Source organism: Dama dama, chromosome 2 (genome assembly GCF_033118175.1).
Source record: "Dama dama isolate Ldn47 chromosome 2, ASM3311817v1, whole genome shotgun sequence".
Taxonomy (NCBI): Eukaryota; Metazoa; Chordata; class Mammalia; order Artiodactyla; family Cervidae; genus Dama; species Dama dama.
In genome coordinates, this window is record NC_083682.1 from 48,329,020 (window position 1) to 48,348,314 (window position 19,295).

At 45.7% G+C, this 19,295-nt stretch overlaps 1 pseudogene; it reads left to right on the forward strand.

The window, feature by feature from the left end:
• The first annotated feature begins 4,133 nt into the window (after window positions 1-4,133).
• LOC133068832 (etoposide-induced protein 2.4 homolog) lies at window positions 4,134-16,451 on the forward strand (annotated as a pseudogene).
• The last annotated feature ends 2,844 nt before the right edge of the window (window positions 16,452-19,295 follow it).

Consider the following 19,295-nt stretch of genomic DNA (forward strand, 5'->3'; position numbering starts at 1 on the left):
TTTTTGCTTTGGATTATGATGGAAGAAAATCTTGAAAGAGGGAGACCACAGAAGTTCTTCCCAATGTTATCCTTGTACATGGTACAAGACTGAGGATATAAACTCATCTGTGTCTGGGTTTAAGCCCCAGTGTCTTCCTCTTTGTTAGATATTTGTATAATCTTAACTATTATGGAGACTCTCAAATTTTCCCTTTCCTTAAGTGTAGATTGGAGAAGGAAATGGCGGCCCACTCCAGTATTCTTGCTTGGGAAATCCCATGGACAGAGGAGCCTGTTGGCTACACTCCATGGGGTCAAAAAGAGTCAGACCCAACTGAACAACTAACACAACACACTTTAGGAATAGTTTGAGAATAAGGATAGTTAGAAAAAAGAAAGTTAAGTTGCTCAGTTGTGTCCGACTCTTTTTGACCCCATGGACTGTAGCCTGCCAGGCTCCTCAGTCTATGGAATTTTCCAGGCAAGGGTATTGGAGCAGGTTTCCATTTCCTTCTCCAGGAATAAAGACAATATTTACCCAAAGTGCTGGTGACAGAGTTGCCTCTGTGCACATTGGGCAGACCAGGGCCTCTCCCTCAGGGCAGACACAGCCAATGGAACCTGGGCTGGTTTTCAGTTCCCAGCCTCTCTGCGGGGCTGTCTGTTGTAAGGCAAACCTTCACAAGCTTTTGCCCCATGAGGATTAGGTGGGGTTATACCCTTACACTGCTGTGCACAATACCCAGAGCAGGGCAAGCTCTCCATCACCATTGGCTGTAGTCAATACTAGCTGTTATTCTGGGTAAGGCCAAGCCAGATCCCACTAGGTTAAGGAAGTGGAGATAATACATAAGGGCTAGCCTTAAAAGATTTGGTTGGTGAACAGGGAATATAGCAATATTTTATAAATGGAAAGTAAACTTTAAAAATTGTATAAAAATTTTAAATTTTTAAAAAGAAAAAAAAAAGTTGGTTGATGAGAACAACCCAGTGTTCATCAACTAAAGAACAGTGTGATGCAGTGGAATACTATTCAATCATAAAAAAGAGAGAGGTATTAACACATGCCACAAAGTGGATGCGCCTAGCTAAGTGAAGGCAGCTCTTTAAAAAAGGTCACAGATTGAATAATAAATATTCAGAACAGGCAAACCCATAGTGATAACAAGCAGGTTAGTGGTTTCCAGGGGGCAGTGGGAAGAGGGAATGATGACAGACTACTTAAAGGTGGGGGGGGGGGGTTCCTTTTGGGGATATGAAAGTCTCCTGGACCTGGGTAGTGGTGCTGTTTGCCCAGTACTGTGGATGAAGTAAGTGCCATTAAACTGTACACTTTTAAATGGTCAAAACATTACATTTCATATGTATTTTACCATAATTTTTTAAAGCATTATTCAACTTAAGGATGCTTCTTGGCTCTTTCATAACATATCCCCAAGCTATTTGGGAAAAAAATCAGTTTGATTGGGAGCACCACGAGAAAGATTAGCTCAAGAAGGAAATTTCTGTGCAGCTCTAAAAGCTTCTTATGGAGCTATTTTACCTGCTGAGTGGTCCTTGGTGCCAACCCAGGACAGTCTCCCTGTGGAAAGGACCCTCAAACAGTGAGGGAGGCACGGATGGCGCCTTCCTGACCTCATTAAATGTGGAGCGTACACTGTGGCTCTTCCTCAGGGAGAGGGCGGAATTAGGAGACAATTAGCTGGGATCCCCCATGACTGCCTCTCTGGCAGGTGCTTGGCTGTGGCCTTGGGAACTTAGACGCTAAACAGCTCTTTATTATAAACTGATTTCTCAGTGAATGAGGCTATTGGTATTAATAATTAGAGCTAATTTACCATTATGTACATTATCGAGTGGCGCAATACTGTGTATAATTTGGAGCACATGATGATTTTTTTAATGCTTTGCAGTGTGTTCCAGGTATGTAGGGACTTCCTTTGTGGCTCAGCTGGTAAAGGATCCGACGCAATGCGGGAGACCTGGGTTTGATCCCTGGGTTGGGAAGATCCCCTGGAGAAGGGAAAGGCTACCCACTCCAGTGTTCTGGCCTGGAGAATTCCATGGACTGTATAGTCCGTGGGGTCACAAAGAGTCGGACACAACTGAGCGCCTTTCACTTTCACTTCACTTCACTTCCAGGTGTTTTACTCCCCTCTAAGACATTTACTTCTTTTAAAGTTAATTTATTTACTTTTGGCTGCACTGAGTCTCTGCTGCTGTGCTCAGGCTTTCTCTGGCTGTGGTGAGCAGGGGCTGCTCACAAGCAGCAGTGCGTGGGCCCCTCACCGTGGGGCCTTCTGTTGTTGCAGAGCGTGGGCTCTAGGGCGCGCAGGCTTCAGCAGTTGCGGCCCCCAGGCTCTAGAGCATGGGCCTCGGAGTTGTGGTGCTCAGTCTTAGTTGCCCTGAGTCATGTGGGGTCTTCCCAGGCCGGGGACTAAACCCACGTCCCCTGCACTGCACGCAGATTTTTAACCACTGGACTGCCAAAGAAGTCCCAATACATTTCCTTTTCTGATTCTGTCTGATGTGGGATAATTTGAAAATCACTTTACATTCCCAGAGGTGGGCCATGCATACATCTTTCTTCTGGCTTCTTTCCTCCCCCAAACATGCATGGTATGGCCCATTCTAAGAAATTTTAGCCTTCGGCTAAAACCAGTGGAATTTTTTTTTTAATTCTGTAAATAAAATTATTGAGAGTGGGATATATTGGAATGATTATGACAGTAATTAGTATGTCTCTGACTAATCTGCCATAAAACATTTTGGCAGTATCTACTAGTCAATATTTAAATCTCCTTGTTAAGTTATTCATTCAATATTTGAGGCCAAGTAGCAACCCACTCCAGTGTTCTTGCCTGGAGAATCCCAGGGACAGTGGAGCCTGGTGGGCTGCCGTCTATGGGGTCGCACAGAGTTGGACACGACTGAAGCGACTTAGCAGCAGCAGCAGCAGTACAGAAGACGCAGAAATAAATAAGATGTGATTCTTGTTCTCCAGGAACCACTGGTATTGAAGAGGAAACAGGCATAGAAAGAAATATATACTCACAAGTTTAGTAAGTATAAGGAAAAAGCAATCAACTCAACCTGGGGTGAGGCCTTCGGTGAAAATACACATGAGCACTATGCAAAAATATTGCCTCCCTGTAGCCCAAAGATATGATCCCACTTTCATTTATGTAGATCCAACCCAATCTGAGATTAAAATTCACCTGTCTTCAGGGAGCTGAGACTGTCTTCTTTAAACTATTGCTGATACATTTGTTTTTTCATTTATTAGTAGTCTTATTGCATTAATAGTGTTGCTTTTGTTGACACAGTCCAGCATCTCTCCATCAGTCCAAAAGAATGACAGGCAATGAAAAGCTTAACTGTTTTCCTGGCAAATGTCTCAGGCCTGATGTTTATAAAAAAGAGCTTTTGGCCAGCTGCAGGAAGACGGATGGTCACATCCAGACGCCAGTTTTGGGCCATGTGTGTTACTACCCCCAGACTCTTAAAAATTCTTTAATCAATAGATGTTAATGAGGCCTTCCTGCGGTCAGGCTACAGCACAAGGGGATGAAAACGAGAAGCAGGTGTTCTTGTTCTCTATCCAGCTGAGGCCAGAGGTGAGCTGGTTCCTTTTTATTTTGTATTGGAGTATAGCTGATTAACAGTGTTGTGATAGACCACAAAGGGCCTCCACCATAACACGCTTGTATCCATTCTCCCCCAAACTCCCCTCCCAACTAGGCTACCACATAACATGGAGCAGAGTTCCTTGTGCTATACGGTAGGATACCTTGTGATTATCCATTTTGTTTTATTTATTTATTTTTTTAAATGTAGAAGAGTTACATGTCAATCCCAAACTTCCTGTCTCATCCCCCTATTCTCCCCGCCAAGGCCCCAAGCAACCATAAGTTCCTTCTCCAAGTCTGTGAGTCTCTTTCTGTTTGTAAATAAGTTATCATGTCTTTTAGATTCCGCATGTAAGGGGTGTCATATAACGTTTCTCCTCTCTCTTACTTCTCTCAGCATGGCAGTCTCTAGGTCCCGCTGTCTCTTTAACTGGGGTGAGGACAGGGGTGGGTCGGTGGGTGGGGCAAGAGGTGTAGCTTAGGGGGTCTGCCCACCCCCCGGTGGTGTGTGTGTGCCGGGAGCATGCGCAGTACCCGCTTTTTGCTGCCGGAACCTCAGGAACGGCCATTGGTTTGTGGCCTTCGGTGTCCTGTCGCTCCTAACTGCCCCAGCTATGCAGGCATGCAGTTATTTTTAGGTCCTTACAGTTTCTCTGTGTTTGGTTGCTGGAGGAGACTTTGTCCAGGTGCAAGCACTCTTACTTTGGCAGCAGTCCCAGGTCCCAGCCTGTGTCACCCGCAGACTCCAGATCCACATGGGGCTTTTGACGAGGTGGGTGGTGGGTGATGCTTGCTCTTGGCTGACGAGCTGCCCCGCTCCGTCCCTGACCTGTCTCAGGGTCGTGCAGTGCGGGGGCAATAGGTTCAGGGCACTGTTAACACTTTGGTGACTAAGACATTAGTAGGATGATAAGTAAGCATAAATTTCACCTCTCCCAGGCCTCCGTGAAGATATCATGGTGGATAGCATTCCACAGATTTTATTGCCTCTGGCTCAGGCGAAGTCTCTTCAACGTTGTCCAAGTGAAAGGATAAAGAAGACAAGGCAATTCTGGGGTTGGACTGGACCTTAAGGTCTTCTCAACTCACCTCAAGTGTTCAATCATTGATTCATGCATCAGTATTTAATGAGTGCCTACTGTATGCTAGGCACTGTGTGTGGTGCTAGGCTGATTGATCTATGGAATTTACAGTCTAGCAGGGGAGAAAGACAGGAAATGAGGAAGCAGATAAATAAATCAATACCAGACCTCAAATCAGTGTAGGAGGGCGGGGTGGTGGGCGCCTTAGATAGGCTGGTAGCAGCAGTTAGGGCCAGGAGATTAAGGCCAGATGTCACCAAAGTAGGATTGGAAACTCTGGCTGGAGAAGTGGAGAGACTGTAAATATAAGTTTCGCTATTCCACCATAGTGCTACAAGAAGTCTCAAAAAGGAAGCTGAGGGACTTACCTGCTAGTCCCTTTCCAGGCAGACCAGTGGCTACTTTTCTGCAGTCCCAATGCAGGGACCCAGGTTCAATCCCTGGTCAGGGAACTAGATCCCCATACCGAAGTTAAAGATCCCATGTGCCGAAACCAAGACCCAGTGCAACCAAATAAACAAATAATAAATATTTTTTAAATAAAGAAGTTGAGCCTGGAGAGAGGTATGACCTTGCTTTCATCAGTCAGAATTTTAGAGATTATCTAGCTGTTAGGGGCTGAAATTTTTCCCCCTACCCAAATTCATATGTTGAGCCCCTAGACACCAGAAAAAAGACCTTGTGAACAAATAGCAAGAAGCTGCCATTTGCAAGCCAAGGGAGGAGGTTTCTGGAGAAGCCAAGCCTGTCAATCACTTAGCTTGGACTGCTACCTAGCAGAACTGCAAAAAAACTAATTTCTGTTGCTTAAGCCACCTAGTCTGTGGTATTTTGTTATGGCAGCCCTCCCAAGCTAATAGACTAGCCCAAGGGTTATTCAGGTGTTTATTAATAAACATAACTTTGGGTCCTGTGCTCCACTCCATGTAAAAATAAAAAAATAAAATTTTATGTGGGGAATCGGATGTATGTGTGTGCTCAGTCATGTCCAACTCTTTCTCTGACCCCATGGACTGTAGCCCACCAGGCTCCTCTGTCCATGGGATTCTCCAGGCAAGAATACTGGAGTGGGTAGCCATTCCCTTCTTCAGGGGATCTTCCGACCCAGGGATCAAACCCAATCTTATGCATTGGCAGGTGGGTTGTTTACCACTGCACCACCTGGAAAGTCAGGGAAGGGGCTCGAAAGCTGGAATTTAAGCAAGCACCCTCTCAAAAATAAATAAATAATCCAATAATTGTCAAAATTTTAATCTGCACTGAAATTTGAAAACCGCTACAATTAAGATAAACCTGCTCATTTGACTGATCCCAGGAGGCAGATTGAGGAGCAGGACCCTCCAGCCAGGTATTCCGATGCTGAGCTCGCTGCCCTGCGCTCTGCCCAGGCCGGGCCTGGGAGGTGCACTGCTGAGAGTGAAATTCCAGACTCAGCAGAAGCCGCCGGCAGGGCTCTCCAGGCAGTTGGCGGGAGTGGCTCCAACTATCTGTCCCCCTGGAGCTGAGACTGAGGGTGCGTGGGTGCGGTGGGTAATGAGATCAACAGAAAGCAGCGTGAGCGGGTCCTTACCTCAGAGTCACGCCCTGTGCTAAACCTGCAGTCACATGGACGCTTAGTAATTCTGGAATGGGGTTCCATTATAGCCTCTCCGCATTTCTGGCTATAGCTAAAACCTACTCCTTTTTTCCTCTTGGCAAAGAAAAATACTGACCACTATTGTTTATAATAACCTGCCCTATAACGAAAGGCACTGACTGGTAAATTCCCATTTTTTTCCCCTGAGCAAATAGCCATCTTTAATCTTTCAGCAGAGCTCACTTTTTATAAGAATCTTTTATCAATTCATTTGTTTTTATAGTCTTTCAAATGCTTCTTATACTTGGGGACCCCAAACTAGCCAAAATAAAAATGGAATCCATGACGACTGAATAAGTCAATAATGAAGAAACGATTCTCCTTTTTATTCCTCCTTTCTTCTAGGCCATGTTTGTGGTTTAAAAAAAAATCTATAAGAACAAAAAAGAACCCATGCATTTACTCACAGAAGATTCATCATGCAAAATATTAACTTGTGAGAAATAAATGCTTCAGTCTTAACACATAATTACCAGCTTGCACTGACCTGGTCTCTCATGGCTTTATGCAGTTCTTTAGATGCCATGTTCATTTCCTACCTTCTGATCGCCTTGTCTTTTACCTCAAACTTGTTTTGAGCACCTTTTATTATAAAGTACTTTTTCTTTCTTTTAAATAATGAGAAAGTTGTTGTCATGGGAAACCAGAGTTCTGCTATTTACTTAGCCGGAGCAGGGGCTCCCAGGCAGGGAGGGAGGGGATCTTTGGGGACAGGAGTAGATCCCAGGCACGTTAAAGCAGCTATGCAAACAAGCAAGGGCCTGAATGCAATCAGACTGACCTATAGTTAAGAATTTACCAAAACACGATTAGCTCCTGTCACTCTCCTGCTCCAACAGGTGTGTATGTAGGTATGTGCATGTATTACACATACATTAGTGGAGTTTAACATGGATCTTGGTATAGATAAGTGTTAAATACATGGTAGTAATTAATTATGAGCAGAGAAAGAGGAGGAGGAAGAGGAGAGGGAAAGGACAACATTTTCCAGGCAGGCAGAGTATACTTTCGAAGATACTGGAAAATTTTGTTAGTGGACATGTCTGTAAGGGAGAAAGTGACACTGAGTTGGGTGAGACTTGAAGGGTACATCCATCTAAATGCCTGACCCCTAGCATCGGGAAAACTGAGACTTAATATAATCAGGCAGTCCCTCAAGCATCAGTTCTAGTCACAAAGAGCTGGCTGGGTGGATCTGTTATTAGCATCACTGTGACAGGATCCGGGTCATAGACTCTCAGAGTTGGAAAGGACTTTAGAAATCACTGCATGCAGTATTCCACCCAGATATAATAAAGAGTACTACTTCATAAGACTGTCCTGAGAACTAGTGGGTTAATATTTGCAAAGCAAGTGGAATAGACTCTGACACATAGTAAGGCCTCTATGAGTGTCAGTTAAGTAAATAAACCCCCCTTGTTGAGAGCCAAGTGCAGCACCAGTCAAGGTGCCGTTCACAAGTCCTGCCATTCGACCCTCTGCCCAGCCCCTAGTCCCCGTCACACAGAAGGAAACTCAGCAAGACTAAGTGACTCTTCAAAGCACAGAAAGTGGTGTTGCTGGATTCCAACTGTGCGACTTCAAAGTCCCAGGTGGCGCTGGTGGGAAAGAACCTGCCTGTCAATGCAGGATGTGGGTTCGATCCCTGGGTCAGGAAGATCACCTGAAGGAGGGCATGGCAACCCACTCCAGTGTTCTTCCCTGAATCCCATGGACAGACGAGCCTGGTGGCCTACAGTCCATGGGGTCACAAAGGGTCAGACTGAACGACTAACACTTTCACTTTTCATCTACAGGAGGACAGCTATCAGGAGAGAAAATAAATCGAAGCCTGAAAATCACTCATCAAACCAGTTTTGCTGCATTGTTGTTTAGGCGACTAATCTGGGGGTTGGGTCAAAACTGGAAGAGAAGGATCTGAAAGCCAGACCCTGTGAACTTTGGTGTTTGCTTTCCAGAGACTCAGAGTTTCTGCAGCTGGTGAGACCTGTGGGCAGTTAACTGCTGGACGCTTGCGGGTGTGATGCAATAGGGCAGGGGGAGGGGCTTCTAAGGAGCTGGTTCCCGCGGAGTTTCATCCCCCACAGGCTTTAAGAAAGCGCGGCCTCAGCCGCCCAAGGGACGACTGGCGCTGTTGTGTGGTGTCCAGTAGGGGTCAGCAGAGAGGACCAGCAGGCCAGTAGGCAAGCGCTGTGTGTGTGTGTGTGTGTGTGTGTGTGTGTGTGTGTGTGTGTGTGTGTGTGTGTGTGTGTGTGTGCGTGCTGTTGTGTGGTGTCCAGTAGGGGTCAGCAGAGAGGACCAGCAGGCCAGTAGGCAAGCGCTGTGTGTGTGTGTGCGTGTGTGTGTGTGTGTGTGCGTGCTGTTGTGTGGTGTCCAGTAGGGGTCAGCAGAGAGGACCAGCAGGCCAGTAGGCAAGCGCTGTGTGTGTGTGTGTGTGTGTGTGTGTGTGTGTGTGTGTGTGTGCGCGCGCGCACGCGCGCGCCCGGGCCAGGACTCAGTCACTCAGTCGTGTCTGAATCTTTTCTCACCCTATGGACTGTAGCCCACCAGGCTCCTCTGTCCATGGGACTCTCCAGGCAAGAATACCGGAGTGGGTTACCATTTCCTCCTCCAGGGAATCTTTCCGACCCAGGGAATGAACCTGCGTCTCGCACATTGGAAGGCAAATTCTTTACCACTGAGCCACCAGGGAAGCCCTAGGCAAGATTGAGGACACTCAAAAAAATGAGAGAAGATGTGATTGGACTGGCTGCCAGTAAGCTAGAGGTTACAAACCAGAGCTCCAGAGCCTGACAGAGTGAATCCCAAACAGCTCTAGCACCTAAATAACCATATTTAGGTTCTCTCTCCTCCACTTTCCTCCTCTATAAAAGTAGAATAAGAATGACTTCTACTTACACCCTGGTTAAAACAATTTACTGAGATAACTATACTTCAGGTATTTAGAAAAATGCCTGGCATTCCATAAATACTCAATAAATATTAGTTGTAAGTAACTGAGAGTTTCTGAATACATAAAATTCTCACAGAGTCTTTGAGCAGCTATTATTAGCCCTCTTTGATAGCTGGCAAAGTAATGCTCAAAATTCTCCAAGCTAGGCTTCAACAGTAAGTGAACCATAAACTTCCAGATGTTCAAGCTGGATTTAGAAAAGTTAGAGGAACCAGAGATCAAATTGCCAATATCTGTCAGATTATAGAAAAAGCAGCAGCGTTCCAAACAAGCATCTACTTCTGCTTTATTGACTATGCCAAAGCCTTTGACTGTGTGGATCACAGCAAACTGTGGAAAATTCTTCAAGAGATTGGAATACCAGACCACCTCACCTGCCTCCTGAGAAATCTGTATGCAGGTCAAGAAGCAACAGTTAGAACTGGACATGGGACAAGACTGGCTCCAAATAGGAAAAGGAGTATGTTAAGGCTGTATATTGTCACCCTGCTTATTTAGCTTACATGCAGAGTGCATCAAGAGAAATGCTGAACTGGATGAAGCACAAGCTGGAATCAAGATTTCTGGGAGAAATATCAATAACCTCAGATATGCAGATGACATCACCCTTATGGCAGAAAGTGAAGAGAAACTAAAGAGCCTCTTGATGAAGGTGAAAGAGGAGAGTGAAAAGCCTGACTTAAAACTCAACATTCAAAAAGCTAAGATCATGGCATCTGGTCCCATCACGTTATGGCAAATAGATGGGGAAACACAGAAACAGTGAGAGGCTTTATTTTCTTGGGCTCCAAAATCACTGCCAATGGTGACTGCAGCCATGAAATTAAAAGACGCTTGCTCCTTGGGAGAAAAGATATGATAAACCTAGAAGCATATTAAAAAGCAGAGATATTACTTTGCTAACAAAGGTCTGTCTAGTCAAAGCTATGGGTTTCTCAGTAGCCATGTATGGATGTGAAAGTTGAACCATAAAGAGGTCTGAGCACCGAAGAATTGATGCTTTTGAATTGTGGTGCTGGAAAAGACTCTTAATAGTCCCTTGGAGAGCAAGAAGATCAAACCAATCAATCCTAACAGAACTCAACCCTGAATATTCATTGGAAGGACTGATGCTGAAGCTGAAACTCCAATACTTTGGCCACCTGATGCAAGAACTGACTTATTGGAAAAGACTCTGATGCTGGGAAAGACTGAGGGCAGGAGGAGAAAGGGATGACAGAAGACAAAATAGTTGGATGGCATCACTGACTCAATGGACATGAGTTTGAGTAAACTCCTGGAGTTGGCGATGGACAGGGAAGTCTGGCATGCTGCAGTCCATGGGATCGCAAGGAGTCAGACACAGCTGAGGGACTGAACTGAACTGAATGTACATAATGTCAACACTATACATACAGTGAACCTGTTGACTCAGAAAGTAAAGAATCTGTCTGCAATGCAGAAGACTAAGGTTCAGTCACTGGGTCAAGAAGATCCCCTAGAGAAGGGAACGGCTACCCACTCCAGTAATCTTGCCTGAAGAATTCCATGGACAGTGGAGCCTGGCCCACTGGGGTCGCAAAAAAGTCAGACCCAACTGAGCGACTGAACAACAACATAGCTGAAGAAACAAAGGTTTAGAAAATTATGTAACTTGCCCAAGGTCACTGAGGTATAGACTGAGGAATACAGATTTGATGTCTCCAAGGCCCTCTTTTCACCTACATTTATAATCAACAGGAAAGCTCACAGCCCAGGACAATCAGCTCCAGCAGATCAAGGGGCTGAGTAGTGAAGAAGATGGAGAAACGGAAAGGGACGAGCATAACATGGGGATGAAACCAGGGATTTCAATGACTAGAAGCCCAATTCAAAGCCTAGTTAACAGAAGGCAAGTTCAATGGCTTAGATGAAACCAATGCAAAAGGGTTGACTGGAGAGTATGCTGTGCAGGTGACCAGTACCTTGGTCCAGAAAGAAAGCCCCTCAAGCCTCCAACTTCCAAACGCCTTCATCCAGATGGGATGTGGTCCCCAGGGATTCTGTCTCTGGGTCCCAGTACCCTCACCCCTTTAATATAAAGGCCCTTTAATAAGGTACTGAAAGGGATCAGAATATGACACCCTAAAATGTGCCACTTTGGCATAGAGATTATTTCTGAGTTAAATAAGTTAAGAAGTGGCAAATTCAGAAAGAGCTCTTTGCCCTCATCCTACCTGCCTGAAAGCTGACTAAAAAGTTTCCTTTGTGAACATTTTCTCCTTCCTCTCTTCCACATCAGGAGAATAGCCAGGAGGAGACAGAAAGTCAGCCCCAAGATGGGTCTGCACAAACAAGTCTTGCTAAAATAACACCCATCTTCCATTAGTTTTCCCCAGCTTCCTGTGTGGCTCAGCTGTAAAGAATCTGTCTGCAATGCAGGAGACCTGGGTTCGATTTCTGGGTTGGAAATATCCCCTGGGGAAGGGAAAGGCTACCCACTCCAGTATTCCGGCCTGGAGAAGTCCATGGTCTGTATAGTCCATGGGGTCACAGAGTCGGACGCGACTGAGCAACTTTCACTTTCAAATATTTATCTTTCCACGATTTATTGCCCTTGTCTTGTCATTTTCCACGAATATATTGCCCTTTGATACAATAGTGTATAAGCCCCCAGGTTTAACTGCCTCTTTGGGTCTTCATTTTTCTGTGAAGGTCTCTGTGAATGTAAAAAATAAAATATTACCATCAAATAAAACTTGTGTGTGACTTTTCTCCTTTTAATCTGTCTTTTTTAAAATGTTATTTATTGTGGTAAAAGTCACTTAATAGGAAACACACTATTTTAACCATATTTGACTGCACAGTTCAGTGGCACTAAGTACATTTGCATTCTTGTGCAATTCTCACCTTCATTCAGCTCCTGAATTTTTCATTTTTCTAAACAGAAATTTTGTCCCCACAAATCACTAAGTCCCCCTTCCCCCACTCCCAACCCCAACCCCCAAAGCCCTGGCATCTACTAATGTCCTTTCTGACTTTATGAATTTGACTATTCGTTTAAGTGGAATCAAACAGTATTTGTCTGCACTTAGTGTATGCTGAAATGCATTTTTCAGTTCAGTTGCTCAGTCATGTCTGACTCTTTGTGACCCCATGAACTGTAGCATACCAGGCCTCCCTGTCCATCACCAACTCCCAGAGCTTGCTCAAACTCATGTCCATCAAGTTGATAATGGCATCCAACCATCTCATCCATTTCACGGTTCATGTACTGTTGAAGCCTGGCTTGGAGGATTTTGAGCATTACTTTGCTGGCGTGTGAGATGAGTGCAATTGTACGGTAGTTTGAACATACTTTGGCATTGCTTTTCTTTGGGATTGGAATGAAAACTGACCTTTTCCAGTTCTGTGGCCAATGCTGAGTTTTCCAAATTTGCTGCCTTATTGAGTGCAGAACTTTCACAGCATCATCTTTTAGGATTTGAAATAGGTCAACTGGAATTCTGTCACTTCCATCAGCTTTGTTCATAGTGATGTTTCCTAAGGCCCACTTGACTTCACATTCCAGTATGTCTGGCTCTAGATAATCACACCATTGTGGTTATCTGGGTCATGAAGATCTTTTTTGTACAGTTCTTCTGTGTATTCTTGCCACCTCTTCTTAATATTTTCTGCTTCTGTTAGGTCCATACCATTTCTGTCTTTATTGTGCCCATCTTTGCATGAAATGTTCCCTTGGTATCTCTAATTTCTTGATGAGATCTCTAGTCTTTCCCATTCTATTGGTTTCCTCTATTTCTTTGCATTGATCACTGAGGAAGGCTTTCTTATCTCTCCTTGCTATTCTTTGGAACTCTGTGTTGAAATGGATATATCTTTCCTTTTCTCCTTTGTCTTTAGCTTCTCTTCTTTTCTCAGCTATTTGTAAGGTCTCCTCAGACAGCCATTTTGCTTTTTTGCATTTCTTTTTCTTGGGGATAGTCTTGATTATTGTACAATGTCATGAATCTCCATACACAGTTCTTCAGGCACTCTGTCTATCAGATCTAAACCCTTGAATCTATTTGTCACTTCCACTGTGTAATTGTAAGGGATTTGATTTAGGTCATACCTGAATGGTCTAGTGGTTTTCCCTACTTTCTTCAATTTGAGTCTGACTTTGGCAATAAGGAGTTCATGATCTGAGCCACAGTCAGCTTCCAGTCTTGTTTTTGCTGACTGTATAGAGCTTCTCCATCTTTAGCTGCAAAAAATATAATCAATCTCATTTCATTGTTGAGAATTTGGTGATGTCCATGTGTAGTCTTCTCTTTTGTTTTTGGAAGAGGGTGTTTGCTATGACCAGTATGTTCTTTTGGCAAAACTCTGTTAGCCTTTGCCCTGCTTCATTCTGTACTCCAAAGCCAAATTTGCTTGTTACTCCAGGTATCTCTTGACTTCCTACTTTTGCATTCCAGTCCCCTATAATGAAAAGGACATCTTTTTTGGGTGTTAGTTCTAGAAGGTCTTGTAGGTCTTCATAGAACTGTTCAACTTCAGCTTCTTCAGCATTACTGGTTGGGGCATAGACTTGGATTACTGTAATACTGAATTGTTTGCCTTGGAAATGAACAGAGATCATTTTCTTGTTTTTGAGATTGTATCCAGGTACTGCATTTCAGTTTCTTTTGTTAACTATGAGGGCAACTCCATTTCTTCTAAGGGATTCTTGCCCACAGTAGTAGATATAATGGTCATCTGAGTTAAATTCACACATTCCAGTCCATCTTAGTTTACTGATTCCTAAAATGTTGATGTTCACTCTTGCCATCTCCTGTTCGACCACTTCCAATTTGCCTTGATTCATGGATCTAACATTCCAGGTTTCTATGCAATATTGCTCTTTACAGCATCAGACTTTACTTCCATCACCAGTCACAGCCACAACTGAGTATTGTTTTTGCTTTGGCTCCATCCCTTCATTCTTTCTGGAGTTATTTCTCCACTGATCTGCAATAGCATATTGGGCATCTACCGACCTGGGGAGTTCATCTTTCAGTGTCGTATTCTTTTGCCTTTTCATACTGTTCATGGGGTTCTCAAGGCAAGAATACTGGAGTAGTTTGCCATTCCCTTCTCCAGTGGACCACATTTTGTCAGAACTCATTTTCTCAGAAGTGCATTTTTAAGGTGAACGTAATATATGTCCTACAAACAGATTGCACCTTCTTTCCCCCCCTCCCCCGCCCCCGTGCTATACAACAGGTTCTCATTAGTTACTTATTTTATGCATATGCTAAGTCGCTTCAGTCATGTCTGACTCTTTGTGACCCTATGGACCATAACCCGCCAGGCTCTTCTGTCCATGGGATTCTCCAGGCAAGAATACTGGAGTGAGTTGCCATGTCCTCCTCCAGGGGATCTTCCTGACCCATGAATTGAACCCGCATCTCTTAAATCTCCTGCCTTGGCAGGCAGGTTCTTTACCACTAGTGCCATCTGGAAAGCCCATTTTAACCATAGTTGTGTGTGTGTGTATATATATATATATATCAATCCTGGTTTCCCAATTTATACCCCGCCCCCCTGGTTTTCCCCACTTGTTGTCCATTAATCTGTCTTTTGTCAGTTTAATCCTCAGGCCCCAAACACATATAAGAGGGTAGAGAAAGAGGTTTCTTTAAATATCCTACAGTTCAAAGTCTTTTATTCTGCAGTCTGAGAAAGTATAAAGGCAGATATCCTGGGGAAGGCAATAAAATTATTTTTAATATTTTCTAAGATACCAGCAGATAGTGAGTGCTCAATAAATAAATGAGAAAATTAATAATGAGGATAAATAAATGAGGAAATTAAAAGATGTTACAAGAAAGGCAAGTCGTGAAAGCAAAGAAAATCAAGGGAGCCCATTTCACAATTTTATTGAATCAGTTTTGTCACAGTTACTTTTGGCTGTGTGTGGAAGAGTTGATGTCTCTGGCTTCCAGTTGTTTAGGAGAAGAAAGTGAGATACTCCAAGAAGAAATTAGCAGGACAGTTGGGGGCGGAGGCTGCGCCCTGCACAGACAGAGGACAGGAGACCACACTTGCTCATCCTCTGTCGGGAGACCTCCCCGCGACACTGCGCAGAAAGGCCCCCTGGAGGTCAGACAGGAAGGGGGCGCCCTGAGCGGCGGGGGCGCACGGGCAGCGGGCGGGCCGCGGGGGCTCTGCCAGAGCTGTGCCGCGAAGCTGCGCGGTCCTTCCCGATGGAAGGTCTGGGGACACCGCTCTCACCCTCGTGTCGTTGATAGTTTGGGCGGTAAGGAGAAGGCGGACAGGGTCAAACCTTTCCGCGGGACATTGCCAGGGGAATCAAAAACGCCATCTGGGGAGTCTGTGCCCTCTCAAAACTGGATGCTCGAAATCAGCAAAAGAGAGAAGCAGCTTCGGAGAAGGGCGAGCGTGTCCTGACTTAGCTCGGGAAGCAGGGGGTGAGCCACATGCTGTTGGCAGAGATTTTCAATGCTGCGCTTGGAAGGGTGGAGTCGTCTGGTTCCGGCTCCTCTTGTTTTATGAAGTGTTTATTCCTGCCCTTCAGTCGGTAACAACAGCTCAGATTGGTGATCTGGGTGATCCATGTTGGTGATCTGGGTGATCCATATTGGTGATCCGTCACTACCCTGGGATGTCTGCTGGTCGCTGGGGTTCTTCCTCACAACGGTTTTCGGTGCTGTCTGGGTGCTCCCGCTCTCTGTGTTCAGCAAAGTCCTCGGTGCGATTTGGTTTCAGGACACAGCTGACCTGGCACTTGAGCTATCGCCGACGAAGCCTCCCCCGTTCCTTGGCATTGCTGACACGCTCTTCAACCTCTTGCTTGAGGCCCTCTTCCTCGTGCAGAAATCAAAATGCGCCCGTGGCTGTCAGACATAGAAAGGAACTGGCCTGCCACTCTGGATTGGTTTGCCCGGCTTTCCTCACAAGGCAGTCCTCCCGCCTTGTCAGTGGATCCTCTTCTCTGTCCTCTTTCCTTTATTCATCATCCCTGAAGCAAAGACCCGGCAAAGCACAGCTTCTCCAGGTGCGCCTCTTCTTGGTTTTCTTAAACAACAGCCTCTTCCAAAAGACCGTCTCCCTGTGAGCAGCCCTGAGCAGCTCCACTTCTGCGGAAAAACTCCCCTCTCTGCACCATCTCCTGCCAAACTGAAGGCCTGCCTGCCAAGAGCCCCGCCCGCATCCCCTTCTCTCTGAGGAATCTGGATTTTTGTCCCTGGTGCATGTAAGGCAGAATCTTCCTGACACCAGTATGGATTTTAAACACCAGTGAGTCTGAAAGGACCGCAGGTTTTTCTGCAGCTCTTTTCTAGCGTTTGCCAGCCTTGTGCCTGGACTGACTTGAATACCCTTTCTCCTTGGGCCATTTCCCCTCCCACGTCCCCTGCCTGCCTCCCACCACCTTCCTGCCATCCTTGGATGAATGGACTTCTGTAATTGCCGCTGTTGCATTCTGTGGACCTGTTATTGTTACTCTTCTGTGAAGCACATATGTTGGGTGCGGGCGGGTAGGGAAGCTTCGCTGCCCCTGGTCACTGCCTTTAGAGGCATCTACATTTAAGGTTCCCCCAAAGTTAGGGAGGTACCAATTTCAGACAAGTGCCATTGCAACACAGAATGCTCAGAGAAGCTGAGCTTTTAAACTCTGGAGGTCTAAACTTGACTGTTGGCCACTGCTGGGTCTGTGTGGTGTTTCAAAGGAATATTGGATGCTGCAAATAGGAACTAAAGGCGTAAACTTATTAAACCCATTAAACCTGTAAAAAAGGGGGGGAGGGGGCATTGCCTCATGTAAGTGATGCTAACTACCCACAGGCCTCTTCGCTACACCCCATCTTGGCTAAGATGTGCACACATGGGAGGAGCCTGAGACATACCAAAGGTGGACCTCAGAACCAGGCAAATCAAAATGACTGGCCAAAGGAAACCTGGAAGAGACGCCCAATATAAGTGATTTAAAGTACCACAAGGGCACAGCTGTCTCTGTCTGAGTCAGCCTGTGTGTCTACCCACATGTGCTATACTCTTTTTCCTCCTCATAAACGCTGTACTTGTTTCACTACTTTTTGTCTTTGTAGGAATTCTTTTTCTGCAAAGATGAAGTGCCAGGCTTTGTCACTGACCACCGATCTAGGGGCTGGATTTGGAGCTCTCACTGCCATGACCCCCCCTCAGTCTGGCTGGGAATCAAAACTCTGCTTCAAGTTGCTGCAGACCAAGGCTGCCGGAGATCAAAGACAGTGATCACAAAGAAGTGGTGCACTTGATTAGGATTATTTAACAGTAATACAAATGTTGGCATATGTGTGTGTCTCCAAATATTTTTGGAACTAATTGGTAAGGGATAGTTTTAATAGAGTGCATAGATTGAATAACCCTACAATATTTTGAGGCTAAATAAATGTCTGAGATATTAGCTGAGCACAACTGAATACATAAACAAAACCCAACTTTGAAAGAGAGTGTTCAAGCAGAGTAAGCTTTGCCTTAGAACATGGTTCAGACTGGTTTTCTGTGTCTGTTGGGTTGGTGCATTATTTTGGTGCAGCCGAAGAGTTTACCCTGAGCTGAGTAGTAGCCTGATGCTCTGGGTGGGGGCCTCCTCCTGTTTTAGTGTTTTCTTCCTTTTCTTTCTTCTCTGTTTCTCCTCTGTTGATTTTCCCTTTTATTCTATAACATTGCCCCAAATGGTTTTTCTCTGTTTATGTATCCCTTTTATTCTATAACATTGCCCCAAATGGTTTTTCTCTGTTTATGTACACAAGATCTGTGCCAATGACAGAGCATTCATTTACTTACAATTAAACTTTCCCCAAAGAAATGCTTTGGGCTGTGATTTGGCTCTTAAGGCTCCCTCATAGCTCTTCATTTCCCTTTCATCCAGGAAACATTTCCCCAGGTCGCATTTGGATCCTAAACTTGTTGCTAGATCTGTGTAAGTGGTTTAAGATCAATCGGAACCTGCCTTCCTTCAGGGATCTAAGACTCTTTTGCCACCAGGAAACATGGGCGCACAGTCCCTGCTTCTCCCATACTTTCTGGGTCAGGCCACTCTGAACAAAGTCACTCAGAAAATTTGCAGAGGGGAGGAAACCATTATTTGAAAGTTTTAGAAACTTTGTGGTTTTTGGAAGCCCTGAGCCAATGGAAACTCTTGGCTGTTTTGTCTGAGGATGTTTGCTGATGACAGCGCAAGCAGGATGCAGGGACCTGGGGAAAGGCAGCCACACCAGCCACCTCTGCCCAGGACCTCAAGTTACTTCTTCTTCCTGGGCCTAGGAACACAATCACGCCCTCCCTGAGGGCATCCTAATCCCCAGGATTATGATGTGTGCTCCCTTCCAGGGAAAAAGGCCTTTGCAGATGGGGTTGAGTTAAGGGTCCTCACAGGAAGGAGGTAGGGGAGGCTCAGAGGCAGAGAAGGAGTTGTGACGACAGAAGCAGAGGCTGCAGGGATGTGCTTCAAAGACGAGGAAGAGGCCACCAGCAGAGGAACGCTGGCAGCCTCCAGGGGCTGGAGAGGCAGGGAACAGATCCTCCCCTGCAGCCTCCGGGAGGAGCACAGCGCTGCCCACACCTTGGTGTCAGCCCAGGGAGACGCATTTTGGACTTCTGACCTCCAGAACTTGAGGATGATCGATTTGTGTTGCTTAAAGCCACCAGCTTTGAGGAGCTCTGTTTGTTCATCGGTTCTTTCAGCTGTTACAGCAGCACTGGGGACGGAGGCAGTGAAGCGGCAACAGGAGGAGGAAAAGCAGAGCGGTTAAGACCTCTGGGCCTCCCGCCGGGCGCCCGTCTGCCCCGGATTTCAGGTGCTCCCTTCCAGCCTCCAGGTGGGGGCGATGCCACTTACCTGGTGGCAGAGAGAGGCAGGGGGCTGTGCCCAGCGTCCGCCAGCTGCCCTCAGTCCCCCGCGGTGTCCACCACTGTGCTCAGCCGCCACCAGCCGCGGATTCCATGTCGAGGATTTTGGCGTCGACAGCCCAAGCAGCTTGCTCGCAGGGCTAGTAGAGCTGGTCAGCCAGTCTGCCCAGGACAGTC